The sequence below is a fragment of the Chanodichthys erythropterus genome, chromosome 3 (genome assembly GCF_024489055.1).
Source record: "Chanodichthys erythropterus isolate Z2021 chromosome 3, ASM2448905v1, whole genome shotgun sequence".
In the NCBI taxonomy this organism is placed as follows: Eukaryota; Metazoa; Chordata; class Actinopteri; order Cypriniformes; family Xenocyprididae; genus Chanodichthys; species Chanodichthys erythropterus.
This window is the reverse complement of record NC_090223.1, coordinates 6,939,921-6,958,860: the sequence shown is the minus strand read 5'-3', so window position 1 is coordinate 6,958,860 and position 18,940 is coordinate 6,939,921. Positions and strand designations below refer to the sequence as shown.

At 38.1% G+C, this 18,940-nt stretch overlaps 2 pseudogenes; one reads left to right on the top strand and one right to left on the bottom strand.

Moving 5' to 3' along the window:
* Positions 1-2,383: 2,383 nt before the first annotated feature.
* The window catches only part of LOC137016995 (zinc finger protein 721-like), a 186,381-nt pseudogene continuing 169,824 nt past the window's right edge, over positions 2,384-18,940 (bottom strand).
* On the top strand, positions 15,864-16,763 carry LOC137014260 (uncharacterized; annotated as a pseudogene).

Below are 18,940 nucleotides of genomic sequence, written 5' to 3'. Positions count from 1 at the left end.
CGCTTCTACAAACCTGCTGCAATAAAATTAATAGGATTAATAATTAATAAAGGATGAATTAATAAATAAATAAATAAATAAAGACATAAATAAGTGTGTGGGAAAAATATATATAAATAAGGGAATAAAAGTGTAAATGGGTCAGTGACAAATATGGTGCTGCAAGATGAGAAATTAAAAAATCGTTTTAAAAGCATGCATCAGGTATGTTAAAATGTATATATTGTGTCTAAGTTGATTTTATGTTGATAAAAATGACATTTGAACAGTTTTGTACTAAAGTTAAGAATGAATGTACCAAAAATGTCAAATGGTGTAACCGCGAAAGAATGATAAATATTAAATATTTTATCCACATAGATGGCATGTAAGCTCACTTATAGAAATATATACTTCAATTTAAAATATCAAATGAAAAATTATTTTATTAGTTATCTCTAAATGTAAATTTTAATGTGTTTTTGCATTATTTGGTGGGACACATGCTGAAAACACATCTGCTTTCTAAATAATCTTTGACAAATTATGTTAAAATTGTTTAAAATCATGTTATTACACTAAACTAGTTGATTACATTTTATTCCACATTAATTTTTCTGTATATAATTCTATTTTTTTATGAAAAATAAATACTGGTTATGCCAATTGACACAAACCAGTTACACCACCTGACCATGTTGCTTCTACAGCCAAAGGCCATTGTTTGTTGAACAAATTGACACTGAAAATCAAGCATGACAGTCAGCAAGTTAAGTTAAGTGGTTTCAGTGATGAAAAACATCTGACAACAAGAAATAATCATAGTACTGAACAGTGAAATAATGTCTCATATATTTTACAGTTAAAAGGTTAGTTCACCCAAAAATGAAATTTCTGTCATTAATTACTCACCCTCTTGTCATTTCACACCCACAAGACCTTCGTTCATCTTCAGAACACAAATTAAGATAATTTTATCTCCCATAGAAAGCAACGAAATTACCCCTTTCAAGGTCCAGAAAGGTACTAAAGACATCGTTAAAACAGTCGACGTGACTGCAGTGGTTCAACCTTAATGTTATGAAGAGACGAGAATACATTTTGTGTGCAAAAACAAAAATAGCAACTTTATTAAACTGTTTTGTCTGTGCTGTTGACATGGTAAACAGTGCAGAAACTCCAGGTTTTACGTCAGAACACCAGCTCATTATTGGCCGGGTCCTGCGTCAGTCTTCGTCAGCCTGCGTCAATTCACTTGTGCTCTGTCCACTGTTTCCTTGCTTGAAACTATATCGATTTATCTATTGGGGGAAGAGGGGCTCTGTTATGTCGTTTTAATTATAAAACATTAGAAATTTAATGAATTGTAGTTTATAGATGTAAATTGTAGTCTTTGGTTATGTAAGATATGTAAGACTTTTGGATTAAAATAGCCAAAAATCACTTGGACAATGTTATATATTTTGTTGACTTGTGTACTTATGTTATGTCAGATGTTTCCAAGAGTGTTTAAACCTAGAGAAATAATAACCAGGACACGAGCCGTGTCCATGCGTCGCCTATCAATGACATCATACCCACGTTAACCTTGGTTTCCGGTTTTATTTTGTCGAAACCACAGAAACACCAAAGACACTTTAATATATTATGTGTTTTATTAGACAGGTGAGCAACTGTTTGGATACAATTGTCAACATAAATTTAATCATATAGCTAAACACGTTTAGTCTTGTTGTTTAAATCTTGTTTTCGTGATTTACTGTGAGTACCATGTTTTACCATGCCTAATATGGATCTAGTTGACTGCAGTGTGCAACAAGTGTCTCATAGCAGTTGCCGAGCGAACGCACAGAGTAGCATTATAACAAATCTGAACACACAAATGTGTGTAATATTTTAAAACAGAGCTGCTTTACCTCACATACGCTTGACCTGAAGAAGCAGAAGCAGCGGCATAATAAAAGCTGCTCTCAATACGTTTGACGCGCTTGTCTTTCATTAGCAATCACTCCATGATTTTAGATTACTTACATTTTTAAGTGAATGGAATAGAAATATTGAAGCTAAACTTTTCAATGTTAAACATTAATGTTGTGCAACATAATTATATATTATTTTACTGAATTACAGAGCTTTAATAATAAAGTTGTGGATAAAGCACCACTTCCTCAAAAAAATAAAACATTGAACATTTGAAAATAGTTCCAAATTGTAGTTTAGTTTATATTACATCTTTAATCAGCAATATAAACAAGTGATTTTGACTAAATTTGCCCATAACAGAAAGGCTTGTAATAGAAGTCAAATGGTGTAACCGGTTACACCACTTGACATTTCAATTTCAAATCAAATTTGACAGGTATTATCATGGACACCTATGTAAGCACTTGGCCTTGGTGGAAATATTTCAAATGTAATTTTTAAAGTTAATACACATTTTTATAATAATGATGAATTATCAATGTATTCATGGGGTCATACCATTTGACATGTATACCTAACCATACCCTAAAAATGTCAAAATATCTCATATTTTAAAGACAGTTACTAACCTTTGCATGCAGCATTTAGTGTCACCAGGGGTCCTACTTTTTGATATAATTTCCTGTCACGTGGTTTTATTGCACAATATTAACAAAATGGCTCCTTGAATGGTGGTCACACCACCTTGACACTTCAGGAATTTGACTTGACTCCTATGATTCCCCAAATTATTTATAATATTCAGAACAATGGTGTTAAATTTATTTTTATTTACTATTAAATTGTTCTAATGTAAGATTATGCCAAACTAGATTATATGGTGTTTTATTGAGAATTTCACCTTTTTTAAACAAGATCAATTATTTGGTACTAAGTTTTTACGGTTACACCACATTGACATTTTTGCAATCAATCCCCAAATATTCTATCAAAATTGATTAAAACCAGAAATTTTAGACTTGGTCCTCCAAAAAGAGAATGTATGCAAGTAATTTGTTAATTTATTTTGCAATTTTTACCCTTTTAAATTTAACTAAAACTATAAGGACACAAAAAAATGAGCGTCACGTCATTGACCCAAATACACATTATTATTATTTTATTATTTTTTACATTTCCTTGTATATTCATTCATCTATTTATTTATTTATGTATGTATGTATGTCTACATTGTTTTTGCAGGTTTGGTCCTCCATAGTTTCCTTTACAACGATAAAAATAACTAGACAGAACTGGAAAAATGACTATTGTGAATGTTTGCGCTGGTGTCTGTGTGAATTTACATTGGAGTTGATGTAATGCAAACATTAGAAATGTTTCTCAGAGTGAATGACAATAGACTTGTCGCCACCTACTGGAGGAACGACGTAACCTGAACAAATCACTGAACGAATATGAACAAATCTTGTTTTTAGTGATTTAAAAGATTTGAGGTGAGTGAAAAAAACAAAAACTATTGCTGGATTGGGAATAGCATTGCATAATAAAGATTTGCTAACTAATATTATAAATGTTGTTAAATTTATTAAAAACTATGTACACCATCATACCTCATCTTAACCCTTTACTTCATTTTTATATTACATTTACATGTACGCATTTGGCAGACACTTTTACCCAAAGCAACTTACATTGTATTGAAGTTTTATTAAGCTGTTTTATTCATTTTTATTAAGGTATCCATTCCCTGTAAATCAAACCCATATTTTCAGCATTCTAGCATCTCTCTACTGCTTGATCTACAGGAATACGTTGTAAGAATTAAGATTTTATGATTTAAATGTAATGGATTTTCATTATTTTCAAACCTCTTCAAACTCTCTGGTCAGGCTTTCTCAAGCCAGTGTAGCCTGTTGGGAAGAGTGAGATTATTTTATTATTAACTTCCCAAAGCTATTTTCTAGTTATTTTAAGTCAGTAATTTGACTGAGTGAACACTTTTTCTCTGTAGTAAAACACCCTCTCACTCCCAGTATTAAAAGTCTTCTCGCACTCAAAGCACATGTACTCTCTCACACCAGTATGAATTTTCTGATGTGTATGTTTTCAGCAGTGAAAAACTCTTTCCACACACACAACATGAATGTGGCTTCTCCTTCATATGAACTGTCAGGTGTCTCTTTATGTCCCAAAAAAAAATGTTAATATGAATATACTAAAATATACATGAAACATGAAAATATTAAATTAAAAGATTCAATTGCTGTATTAAATTTAGAACTGCTTGTGTTATCGTATTTTACACGTTTTTACTGACTGTGCTCAGTCTTTTCTTTCACTGCATGGTTCAGTCTAATAAAATGCATTTCGAATGCTCCCAAAATTCAAGATATGTGGACAGAAAATGAAAGCCTATATACTTATTTCATAATATCGCACAAATGTGATATTGATTTTATACAACAGTGAAATAAACAAGAAGTTATTATTAACAGACTTACATTTTAGACACCATATTACTGCCTATTTTTGCTCTATTTCGCCAATAAAAATAGCTAACTCCAAACAGAGCCCCAATGCTGTTTTGCGTCTCTGAGCGAGCATGACGGTGTTTCATCCCTGAATGAATCAACCCTTTAAATAAGCCATCACTCACTTATTAATAGTGACTTGCTGCCACCTACTGGCGGTTTTAATTTTACATTTAAAGTACATTTTCATTTTTTTTTTATAATTTCAAATATCAATAGGCTATTTAACATTTAAGGATTAAATTATCAAAACATTATTGAGCAACACATTTATTTATTTATTGAAGGGATGGGGCCTGGTTAATATTGTGAAATATCATTACAATTCAAAATAATGGTTTTCTATTTTAATATATTTTATATTTATTTCTGAAATGCAAAGCTGAACTTAAATTGTCCACAAACAAAAGAAGAAAAAGGTCCAGAGCTTGTCAGGGGGGCTCACGGTGAAGAGGTAGCATGGTCCCGAAAGAGAAAGAGAAACAGGGAGAATATAAAACCCCACTCATGACAACATGATTAATGTATATTGTATACGTTAGCCGGGAAAAAGAAAGACGCACTAAAAACTGCAAAGAAAAAAAAAAAGAGACAGACACAGACGTCATGTCCCTTAAGAGGAGTGAATGAAGGGCAAGTAAATTGTGAATTAGCTCACACACTGCACTCAGCCGTGTCAGTAGTGTGTTATGATAAAAACAGAAAAACTTCAGTGCTACGCGTGAATCACGTGTGACGTCTGGCTCGACACTTCACGGTCACGTGATTTACGTGATGTCTGCACCTTAAATCGAATGGAATAAATAGCAGAATAAAACATTTAAAAAGACGTTCAGTGAGACGAGTGCATGTAACAGCATTAAAATAAAGAACCTGTTTTCTTGTAAAGCGCTTTGAGAAAGACACTTTTAAAGGCGCTATATAAAATAAATGTATTATTATTATTATTATTATGATATATAATATTCTATATTTTATGAATGCATTGGTGTTCCATTACAAAACTCAGTATGTGTCATCGGCAGATGCTCTGAAGGTACTATGTTATAATGACATTTTAATAAATGTAAACAGTTTTATATAAATGTGGCCTATTGTAGATTCCATGGGTCATGCTGAGAACATTGATGCCAATTTTGCCACAGTCAGGCAAACTTCCTGTCCGCCATTATGATATTCTTTAAAATCATATTTTGAACTACTCCTAGACTGTTGGTCCAATTTTCACCAAAATCGAATCGAATAATCTTCAGACCAGGCTGGCAAAAAGGTATGCCTCAGAACAAAGGATCAGATGGTGTTATATTTCATTCGACATTATTGTGGATCAGCAAGAATCTTTTACATCCATTTACTTCAATCAACCGATGGTCATTTCAACCTTAGAACAGAAATAAACAATTATTCATCAAGAACAAAAACTAAAAAAAAGTGTTGAATGAACTCTTTCAGTGGTACAATACGAGAAAAATATGATATTATACTGTAAGTAGATGAAAAAGCTGGGAATGTTCATGTTGGCTTGAGAAAGTCTATCCTTTTGAAGTGGTTTTAAAGTCTGAACGATTTAAGGTTTTGTGTCCATGCTGTCTCTCACACACTCAAACACACACATCGCTATACAGCTGATAGGGTGTTCTGTGTGCTTTCAAGGGTGTTGCTACATGGTTGCTAGGGTGTTCTGGGTGGTTGCTAGGCAGTTCCTATACTGTTATGGGTGGGGATTCATGACACATCAACTCCACTCTTACTCGTATGATCTGGATTGAACATGATGAAAGCAGGAAGATCCAGACCTACAGGAGACACATTTACTCACTATTGACCGCTAAGATCCTCAGAGATCCATCATAACAACTGAAGAATGGAAAGAGTGTATCAGTGAAGGTGGTTGTGAATGTGTGTAGATGTGTGTTAGTTACAGGATCAGAGAATGACACCGTTCCTCTGTCATAGTCCAGATTCACTCTCACACGATCAAGCTTACGTTTAACAAGAACACCAGAACCTACAGTCCATCCATATGTCACACACCAAACATCAGTGTCAAAGAAATCCTGTCCCTTCCTCTGGTTTGATGCTGAAGTTACTCCAAGAATCCAGTATTTACTCTCTTTAACCTCTATATCCCAGCAGTGTGTTCCTGAGTTAAACCCCTCTGAACCCAGAACACAGAAATCCAGTTCAAATCTCTCTGGATTATCAGGAAGAGGACATTTGTTACCACTGAATCTCAGACAGTTCAGCTCATCAGACAGGACGAGACGTGGATTCGCAGTGTTTGGATCCAGAATCACAGGAGCTGATGAGACACAATCAACAGATGATTTTATTCTGATGTTCATATAATGATCAAGAGTGAACCAACACAGATTATTATGAATAATGACACTCGTCCTGTTGATCAAACACATCAGATCACTGTCAGTGTTGTTATTACACTGAACAATGTACACAAAAGGCCTATTTCTCTCAAATATTGTTCAAAAATCTGTGTTAAGCCGAGGACACACTTAACGATTGTAAGGCCGATTATGAATGTAAACTGATACGTGTGACTGATTGCTCTCAAACGCGTCCAGTCAGAGCCAGTTGCGTTCAGTCGGTGTTCAAATTCCATGTGCAAGTATTTAAATCTGCTTCAGTCACAGGAAACAACCGCTGTATGTTGAGCTCAGTCTTAGAATGTTTTAGCTAGTCGTTAAATGTGTGCCCGGCATTAGTGAGCACTTCTCCTTTGCTGAGATAATCCATCCACCTCACAGGTGTGGCATATCAAGATGCTGATCAGACAGCATGATTATTGACCAGGTGTGCCTTAGGCTGGCCACTCTAAAATGGTCAGTTTTATCACACAGCACAATGCCACAGATGTCACAAGTTTTGAGGGAGCGTGGAAATGGCATGCTGACTGCAGGAATGTCCACCAGAGCTGTTGCCCGTGAATTGAATGTTCATTTCTCTACCATAAGCCGTCTCCAAAGGCGTATCAGAGAATTTGGCTGTACATCCAACCTGTCTCACAACTGCAGACCCCATGTAACCACACCAGCCCAGGACCTCCACATCCAGCATCTTCTCCTCCAAGATCGTCTGAGACCAGCCACCTGGACAGCTGCTGCAACAATCGGTTTGCAGAACCAAAGAATTTCTGCACAAACTGTCAGAAACCGTCTCAGGGAAGCTCATCTGCATGCTCGTCGTCCTCGTCGGGGTCTCGACCTGACTGCAGATCATCGTCGTAACCGACTTAAATGGGCAAATGCTCACATTCGATGGGGTTTGGCACTCTGGAGAGGTGTTCTCTTCACGGATGAATCCCAGTTTTCACTGTACAGGGCAGATGGCAGACTGTGTAAGGCATCGTGTGGGTGAGCGGTTTGCTGATGTCAATGTTGTGGATCGAGTGGCCCATGGTGGCAGTGGGGTTATGGTATGGGCAGGCATATGTTATGGTCAACGAACACAGGTGCATTTTACTCTGCGTTTACCGCATTTGGAGAACGTCACTCATGAACCGGTGTCTGAAAGCCAGAGAATCAAACCACTCCAATCCTATTGGCCGGCAACAGCCTATGCGTCATCATAGCGCGTAGAGAACCAAGCTAAAAGGGGACCAGTTCTAACTCAGCAGACAGTTGTGGGAAACTACAGAACTAGGAACTATACAACCTACCAAGGGATAGTAATTTACAGAAGGTGATATAAAACCTAGTCCTAGCCTGGGCCGCTAAGCTGTGGGCCTATGGGGCCAAACGCATAACAATGCCTGGGCTTCACCTCTAAATCTCCATAGATAAGAGGAAATAAAGCGAAGCTCAACAAGCAAATAATGTCAGGCGGCCGATTAAGGGTGACCTACACATAGATTGACGAGCGACCTACACAACTGAAGTGACGAGTGCTAACTCAAACTATTCTAGCTACTCTAAAGATGAAAACCACTATTTTCTGTCCCAATACTGGCTTTTAAAAACTGTTTATGATTCAGTTTTGGGGACGGTGACAGAAGTTTGATGCTGTTGTGTGAGAACAAGCATCAGCAGGTCATGAGATATGACTGTGGCTATTTTCAAAGCTACATTTGCTAATAACTTTGAACAGTTTGACAGAAAATCATGAACTTGATGTATATGGATTCCTTGTGTCATGCTGAATCTGAGGATATCGATTTTGCCAGGATTGGACAAACCAGGTGTCTGGCATTTTAAATTTTGTCAAATTCCCATATCTTTTTAAAAATGTGACATATCTTCACAAATGAGAAAAATGCTTATAACTTTTGAAAGTATTGTTTCCCAATTTGGGGTGGGGGGGGTGGTTGGCCTCATTAAATTCCTCGGTTTATGCCAATTCTAACGATATCTCATATGTCATTTTCCAACAATGTGACTGTCCACCATATTGAAGCAAATAAAAAGGTTGATTTTTTTATACTTCTACAAATTTTGCCCAATTTTGTTCAAAGTCAGCTCACATGGACTTTGAACCAAACCGCACGAAAATGACTGAACAGATTTTTGATCTTTTAACAATGCTTAGCCAGCTACAGAGAAACTGGTAGTGTGTCAAGAATTACGGGCCGAGAAAGGTTTGTAACCAGACTCAAGAGGAAACACAACTGAAGGCACGGTGCCTTACCATTCTTGGATCCGTAAAAGTGACTTTTGTTTCTCAGCACATAAAGATGAACTACTTACCGTGATCTCAGACTGTGGTGATGTGGTTTCTCCACTGCATGGATCTTCATGTGTGACTTCAGTTTACTTTCAACAGTGAAACTCTTTCCACACTGATCACACGTGTACGGCTTCTCTCCGCTGTGGATCATCTCATGTCTTTTCAGAGATGATGACTGACTGAATATTTTGTCACAGTGTGAACACTTGTAAGGTTTTACTCCAGTGTGGATCCTCTCATGTCTTATCATATTTCCTAACACACTGAATCTCTTGTCACAGTGTGAACACTTGTAAGGTTTTTCTCCAGTGTGAATTCTCTGGTGCCGTTTTAAATCCCTCCCTGCAGTAAACATCTTCTCACACTCAAAGCACATGTACTCTTTCACAACAGCATGAATTTTCTGATGTGTATGTAAATATGACAGCAGTGAAAAACTCTTTCCACACACAGAACATGAATGTGGCTTCTCCTTCTTATGAACTGTCAGGTGTTTCTTCAGGTGTGATGATCTACAAAATGTTCTGCTGCAGTGATCACATGTGAACGGCTTCTCTCTGGTGTGGATCTTCATGTGGCTCTTAAGGTGTGATGAATTTATGAAGCTCTTCCCGCACTGATCACATGTGAATGGCTTCTCTCCAGTGTGGATCCTCATGTGTACTATAAGGTGTCCTGATCGTTTGAAGCTCTTCCCACACTGATCACATGTGAACGGCTTTTTAGTCTTTGAGTGACTACGTTTTTCTTCAGGTTTGACGTGTTCTTCCTCCACTTCACTCTTCTTCTTCTCTTCCATTAGGTCTGAAAAAAAATTCAGAGATTTAATTTTCATTACATCAAAACAATTCAAAAAGAGGAAATGAAAGTGAAAGGATATGAAAGTAAAAGGACAGTTGTCACTTATTGTCACTTTTGTGCTCAGTGACACATTTTTGTGCTTGTTTTGGAGCATCGTCCTGTTGGAAGATCCAACCAGCAGCCAAGGCCCATTATAAGATTTCTAGAAGCAGCAGTCAGGTTTTGATTTTTTATATGTTGGTATTTGCTAAAACATGTATCTAAGATGTCCAGGACCTCCAGCAGAAAAATGCTCCCAACATTGAAGATCCAGCAGTATACTGTGTGCACCAAACCCATCTGGTGGGTTTGCTGCCAAAAAGCTTTTTGTTAGGTTCATCTGACCATAGAAGCCAGTGCCATTTGAAGTTCCAGTCATGTCTGACAACTGAATATGCTGGAGATTGTTTCTGGATGAGAGCAGAGGATTTTTCTGAACATCTTGTGGGTATGTAGGTGCTGTTTGATAATTTGTTTAGGCTCTTTGAGACTCAACTAATCTCTGCAATTCTCCAGCCGTGATCCTCAGAGAGTCTTTGGCCACTCAAACTTTCCTCCTCACTGCGCATTAAGCCCCGGGTATACTTCAGCCATCCGCGTTTGTGCACCGTCCGCATGCCGTCATTTTCGTCATGCGGAGGGCTCGCGGCCGGCTGCACACCCTGTCCGTGTGCAGCCCAAATTTCGAGAACGCACGGACAGTGCGCGTGCAACAGCGCATGCGCAAGCAGGAGTAAGAGTCCACTAGGTGGCAATACGCACAGTATTGAGCACAATGTGCAGTCGTCGAAGAAGAGTGTGTAAAGATGTTGCAATGGTGGCTGCACTATTTTTCTTCTCAGATCCTGCCTAGCGAATGTCCGGGTGTCTGGTAATACTATAGAAAAAATTGCACTGCGCATGTGTCGAACTCTGTCATCCGCGCGCATCCTTGGTTTAGTATACTTTGAAAGATGCGCGTGACGCGTCCGGGCGCGGAAAGTGAAGTATACCCGGGGCTTTAGGACGATTTAGAGTCCTCTTCCTGGCAGATTTGTAACATCTTTAGTTGATTGGAACTTCTTAATTATTGCCCTGATAGTGGAAATGGGGATTTTCAATGCTTTAGCTATTTTCTTACAGCCACTTTCTATTTTGTGAAGCTGAAAAATCTTTTGCTGAACATCAGGGGCTGTATTCACAAAACATTTTATCTTAACACTAAGCGTTCTCCTAAATCACAGTAAAAGTTCTTAGCTAAGAGTTTTCTCTTAAAACTTATTCACAAAGCTGCTGAGACAAACTTTTACTAAGGAATAGACTGAAGTCTTAAGCTGCATTCATGTCACCTCGTATTTACCGGAATCTTGAAATGACAACACGTGACGTTATATTCGGAGCTGTTCATGTCCTTTTGGTCCTTGGACTGGGAATTATGCGTTTCCATGGCACCACTATCAACGGCTAATAAATTAACCTACAGCGGTCAGGTGGTACAGCGGCCACATGGTAGATCTGGGAGCTTTCAGAAAACTCCCAGCTTACAAGCTGTAATTACGAGCTCTACGAGGACGTGAACGCTTTTTACAAGCTAGAATCTTGTAACTACAGGAATTACGAGGCCGCGTGAACGCACCTTATAGCTAAGAGTAAGGGCGGGGTTGACCTCGTTGCTATGGAGTAAACACACAGTGATTGGCTGATAGGGGAGGAGTCAGCGATTTAATCATAGAAATATTGTAGAATGAGGTGTCATGTTTCCACATTAAAATAAAGGTTTTAAGATACAATTGTTGCCCTATTCAAATAAATATTTTTTAATAAAAATGTTGCCATAGTCAAAATAAATTGTTGCCATAAAGGTTTTAAAATGTAGGCTAAGTGTCACTAATTAAACTAGAATATACAGTTAATTGTCCACCTCTTGGATGTCTGCATCTCAAGAGAATGCAGAATTCAAGCGACAAATTGTGTTTTATAAACAAAGTTTGGGAGAAACACATTCAAACGGCTAAAATCAAATCAGCTCGAGAGGAGGAATATATATACAATATATAATCAGTAACCGATTGCTCCTGTCTGCCTCTGCTCGCTGCCTCTCTGCTGGTGGTTTGCGTCTCCGTATAGCTTTGTTTTCTCATTTACATTTACATTTAGTCATTTAGCAGACGCTTTTATCCAAAGCGACTTACAAATGAGAATAGTAGAATCAATTAAATCAACATGAGAACAACAGTATGTAAGTGCTGAGTGAAGTCACAGTTATGTCAGTAAAGTGCTCATAGCGAAATTTTTTTTTTTTTTTTTTTAATAAATAAATACACAGATAGGAGAAGAATATTAGTCAAGGTAAGTGCTACTACTACTGGGTCAAGTGCTGACGAAAAAGATACGTCTTTAGCATTTTTTTGAAAATGGCTAGAGACTCGGCTGCTCGGATAGAGCGTGGCAGGTCATTCCACCAGCCAGGAACAGTCCCGGAGAAGGTCCGTGAGAGTGATTTTGTGCCCCTATGTGATGGCACCACAAGGCGCCGTTCACTTGCAGAACGCAGGTTTCTGGAGGGCGCGTAAGTCTGAAGTAGTGAGTTAAGGTATAGCGGTGCAGAGCCAGCTGTCGTTCTGTAAGCAAACATCAGAGCCTTGAATTGGATGCGAGCAGCTACTGGCAGCCAGTGCAGACTGACGAAGAGAGGAGTGATGTGCGCTCTCTTCGGTTCGTTGAAGACCAGTCTTGCTGCAGCATTTTGGATCAGTTGTAGAGGCTTGATAGTGCATGCTGGAAGGCCAGCCAAGAGAGAATTTTTTATTGAATCTCTTACTTTTATTCATTGTTGCTTATATTATTATTATTGCCTACCACATTAATCTGACGTCGCTAGCTTGTAATCTTTGAATCTAAATCGCTGTTACAACGCTTGTAAACTAGCTTGTAACGCTTGTAAACTAGCTTGTAAACTTATCAGTCTCGCGTGCTCCTCTTTCAACGTGTTCATCAAACAGCTGTGGTAACTCGGATCGGATCAGTCTACAAACACGGTGAGTCATGTCATCCTCTCACAGAATTGTTTCCTGTTCCATCTGTCACATGTTCAGTATAGCTCTCTCTGTCAGCGATGAGGGATTTACATGTCATAAATGTAGGGAAATAGTCAGGCTGACAGAGAGAATCTCAGAATTAGAGACACGCATCCAAACTTTAATCGAGGATAGTAAGAATGCAGGGGCCTCAGATACTGTTTTGGATGCGACTAGCTTAGTGAACTCTGTACATTGTTCGGTTCCGGCTGTAGAGCGTGCGCAGCAGGGCACTTGGGTAACGGTGAGGTGGCCTAGCCGTGGAAAACACCACTCTTCCGTTCCAGTAAGAACATCAAACAGGTTCTCCCCACTCAGTGACGCACCCACTGAGAATCCTGTTGAAAGTGCCCTAGTTATTGGCGATTCTATTACACGGAATGTGAAAACAGAGACACCAGCCACCATAGTCACATGTTTGCCGGGAGCCAGAGCACCTGACATCAAAGCAAATTTAAAAGTGCTGGCTAATGCTAATATAATGCGTAAATACTCTAAAATTATTATTCACGTCGGCACAAATGATGTTCGACTTCGCCAGTCGGAGATCACTAAAATTAACATTAAAGAGGTGTGTGAACTCGCAAATACAATGTCAGGAGAAGTAATTTGCTCTGGTCCCCTTCCTGTTCGTCAAAGTGATGAGATAGTTAGCAGATTATCATCACTCAATGGCTGGCTGTGTAAGTGGTGTGTGCAGAATAATATAGGTTTCATAGACAATTGGAAAAGCTTTTGGGGCAGACCTGACCTGTTGAAAAGAGATGGTATTCATCCCTCCCGGGATGGTGCTGCTCTTCTCTCTAGTAATATGGCAAATAGTCTTAGAGCTGAAACATGACAAACTACGGCCCAGGTCAGGAAGACCTTCCGACTGACCTTCTGCTAGCCGCCTCACGTTACAGAAGTCAGATAAATCCCAACACATAGAAACTCTTACACTTAGAAATTATCACATAGAGACTGTGTCTGTACCCCGAATTAGTAAAAACAAAAAACTTCCAAACCCATTCAATGGTAAAAATTTAATTGATGTTCAACAAATAAAAAATAGAGATAATAATGATAAACAAATGATAAACCTTGGATTGCTAAATATTAGATCACTTTCTTCAAAAGCACTTATTGTAAACGATATTATCACAGACAATAATCTAGATGTGCTGTGTTTGACAGAACCCTGGCTAAAACCGGACGTTTACATTACTTTAAATGAGTCTAGTCCTCAAGGTTATGACTATCGACACAATCCTCGACAGAAAGGCAAAGGGGGAGGTGTTGCTGTAATTTATAGTAACATTTACAGTATCAGCCAGAAGTCTTTCAAATGTAATTCCTTCGAAGTGATGGTGCTTCATGTAACATTATGTAAGTTGACATTTGTGCTGGCTACTGTATACAGGCCACCAAGACACCATAATGACTTTATCAAAGAATTTGCCGATTTTCTATCAGAGTTAGTACTAGCTGCAGATAAAGTCCTTGTTGTTGGTGATTTTAATATCCATGTAGATAATAATAAAGACTCATTTGGATTGGCATTTACAGACATTCTAAACTCTATTGGAGTTAGACAACACGTGTCAGGACCCACTCATTGTCGTAATCATACTTTAGATCTAATATTGTCACATGGAATCGATATTGATGCCGTTGAAATTCTGCAGCAGAGTGACGACATCTCAGATCATTATCTAGTCTTGTGTATATTACATTTGGTGAAAGTGGCTAAACTGCCTCCCTGCCATAAATATGATAGAACCATCACTTCTACCACTAAAGATTGCTTTATAAATAATCTTCCTGATCAGTTTCATCGCCTTAGCATACCAGACAGCATAGAAGACCTCGATGTTCCAACAGAAACTATTGCCTCTGTCTTTTCCAGCACATTAGACTCAGTTGCTCCTTTGCGTTTAAAAAAGATTAAGGAAATTAATCCAACGCCATGTACAATGAGCACACTCGGGCACTAAAAACTGCAGCCAGAAAAATGGAGCGTAGCTGGAAGAAAACAAAACTAGAAGTATTTCGCATTTCGTGGAGAGAGAAAATGACTGAGTACAGAAAGGCCTTAAAAACTGCTAGATCTGCCTATTTTTCAAAACTTTTAGAAAAAAATAAACACAACCCTAGGTATTTATTTGATACAGTGGCTAAATTAACAAGAAATAAAGCTTCAACTTCTGATGTTTCCAAAGAGCATAGCAGTAATGACTTTATGAACTTCTTTACTTGCAAGATTGATAATATTAGAGAGAAAACAGACAGTGCATTGTAGTGTCCCTGAGGAAAAATTCAATTCATTTTCTGCTTTAGGAGAGGAAGAATTGTCTAAACTTGTTAAATCATCAAAATCAACAACAGCTGGCTGTTATTAAACCTCTTATTAAAAAACCACAACTTGATCCTAGAGAATTAGTCAATTACAGGCCGATTTCAAATCTCACTTTTCTGTCAAAGATACTAGAAAAGGCAGTTTCATCACAATTATGTTCCTTTTTAGAAAGAAATAGTATCTGTGAGGATTTCCAGTCAGGATTTAGACCGTACCATAGTACTGAGACTGCTCTCATTAGAGTTACTAATGATTTGCTCTTATCATCAGATCGTGGTTGTATCTCTCTATTAGTGTTACTGGATCTTAGTGCTTCATTTGACACTATCGATCACAATATTCTTCTAAACAGACTCAAAAACTATGTTGGCATTAGTGGAATTGCATTGGCATGGTTCAAATCATACTTATCTGACCGTTATCAGTCTGTAGTAGTAAACGATGAGATGTCATATCAATCACAAGTTAAATATGGAGTACCGCAAGGCTCAGTACTAGGACTAATTGCTTTTCACTATGTACATGCTACCCTTGGGAGAGATCATTAGGAAGCATGGTGTTAGTTTTCATTGTTATGCTGATGATACTCAGCTCTATATTTCTTCAGCCCAGATGAAACTTACCAATTCACAAAATTAACAGAATGCATAGCTGATATAAAAAACTGGATGACCAGTAATTTCCTACTACTAAATTCAGAAAAAACAGAGATTCAAATTTTTGGACCGAAAACTTCTTCACGCAATAATCTAGAATACTGTCTAACACTTGATGGCTGCTCTGTTAAGTCTTCGTCGTCAGCTAGGAACCTGGGTGTGCTCTTTGATACCAATCTTTCATTTGAAGGCCATGTTACTAGCATCTGTAAAACTGCATTCTTCCATCTTAAAAATATATCTAAACTACGACATATGCTCTCAACTAAGAATGCAGTACAGTTAGTTCATGCGTTCATGACCTCAAGGCTAGATTACTGTAACGCTCTACTGGGTGGTTGTTCCTCCCGCTTGATAAATAAACTACAGCTCGTACAAAATGCAGCAGCTAGAGTTCTTACTAGAACTAGGAAGTATGACCATATTAGCCCAGTTCTGTCATCACTGCATTGGCTTCCTGTTAAACATCGTATAGATTTTAAAATCTTGCTAATTACTTACAAAGCACTAAATGGTTTAGCTCCCCAGTACCTGAGCGAGCTCTTAATGCATTATAGTCCTTCACGTTTATTGCGATCTCAGAATTCAGGCCAGCTGATAATACCTAGAATATCAAAATCAACTGCAGGCGGTAGATCCTTCCTCCTATTTGGCACCCAATCTCTGGAACAATCTTCCTAGCATTGTTCGGGAAGCAGACACACTCTGTCAGTTTAAATCTAGACTAAAAACACATCTCTTTAACCTGGCTTACACATAACAGATTATCAATTTATATTTTCAAATCCATTAAAGGATTATTAGGCTGCATAAATTAGGTCAGCCGGAACCGGGAAAACTTCCTAAAACACCAGATGTACTCGTTACATCAGAAAAAGAATGGCATCTACGCTAATGTTACTCTTTCTGTTTATCCCAAGGTTTACCGTAGTCAACCGGATCCGGGCCGTATCCAGGTGAGACCAAGGACCTGCGCCATGACACGACCACAACACAGCCCTGAAGTATCAGCAGAGATCGAGTCGACTAGATCATCCATTGTAAAGACATCATCAACACGACAGCCAGTGCCACAGTTCCTCAACAGACCGTCCATACCGGCGTGATGAATACGATCCTCAACTGGATGGAACTGAAATAAATACTTGGAATGTTGCGATCCTATCAGACTTATGATAGCAACCTGATTCATAACAAAGCACTGTTCGCCAGAGGAGAACTGGACCCTCGACTAAGCCTGGTTTCTCCCAATTTTTTTTGTCTCCTTTTTAACACCTATTTGTCACCTGATGTCACCTGTTGGAGTTTGGGTTCCTTGCCGCTGTCACCTTTGGCTTGCTTAGTTGGGGACACCCCTCGCATTTGACTTGACATTTGATATTCAACAGTATTCTTGACATTTATTCAACAGTGCTTTGATCTGCCTGCATTGACACTATTCTTTAAGAGCTGCTGTGCAGCAAAAATTATGTACCAGTTATCAATGTAAAGCTGCTTTGACACAATCTGCATTGTAAAAAGCGCTATATAACTAAAGGTGACTTGACTATATATACGAGAGCAGACTCGCTTATAGTTACTGCAACGGTTTTCTGCATCCCTCTGCCAACCTGCTCCTCACTCGGCTGGGGATACAGGGAGAACTTTGGTTTTGGGCTAAATTTCAAGTTCGGAGCCCTCGATCCTCTTGGACAGCACACCAAATATGCTTATTCGGAAACATGACAATGCTTTATATTTAGAAGTGCTTCGAACAAAAGCAAATGTGTTTATCACGCTTTGACATGCATGTGCCGTTTAATGCTTCTGAAACACGTTTTCCTCGACATTACTTAAATTTTATTGTTATATCCTTATCTATAAATGTTTGAAAGTAGCGTATTTTTATTTTGCATATTTTGTGTCTTGTTAAACTTCAGTGTTCAATGAACGAGTACCGATGGGCACATGAACATCAGACTGAGTGTAGTAAAAAAAAAAAGAGTGCACTAATTCAGACTAAAATTCACAAACCCCAAGAACAATGGCCTACATCTATTATACACCTGTGCTCAATTCGATCTAACAATCACCAACACCTTATTTCAGCCGAGAAATCAACAAAAGACCACCTGGATGCATCCTAGATCCAAGCATTGGCATCTACTGTATTATGAGATTGTATGTCGCTCAGACACGAATTATGTCTTGTCCACCAGAGCAATTTTTTAGGTACCGAATGCTGGACAGACCACCGCCTAGTGCGTGCAACTATGAGATTGTGCATATGACTGGGGAAGATAGAAACCTACATATAAAAAATGATAATCTAATAATGGCAGAAATTACAGTTATTATTTATTGGTAAATTAACGGGGGGGGGACCAATCGAATAATAATAATTAAAACAATCTCTGATTTGATATAGGGATATCAATTTACACAAATTCCTATGATCATTTAAATTAATGATCAATTAACTGATTAATCATTAGAAAGCTTTATGAATCTTTTCTTCGAATCAGTGGTTCGGAGCACCAAAGTTACATGATTCAGCAGGTATATATGCGATCCGAATAGCTGATTCGAAACAAAAGATTCGCAAAGCTCCGAAGCATTGTTTTGAAATTGGCCATCACTAGATAAATGTTGAAAAGTCAGTAATTTGTTTTTGTTGTTTGGCGCATGAACTGGTAGGTGAAAATATCACACACCAAAGAGATGCCAATGAAAGCAGACTATGTTGTCGTTAGTGCAAAACACTGCATTTAAACTAGGGATGGGCATTTCAAGCAAAAATAATATTCGAAAATCGAGAGAGAGGGATAGAGACCATTCACGCTTTCAATCTGTATGATATTGATAAACTGTTTAATTCATTGGAGAATATGCTGTCTTAACTCAAGCCATATAATGATTCTAGTGTGCTAAAACATATTAATATGTATGTTAATTTAA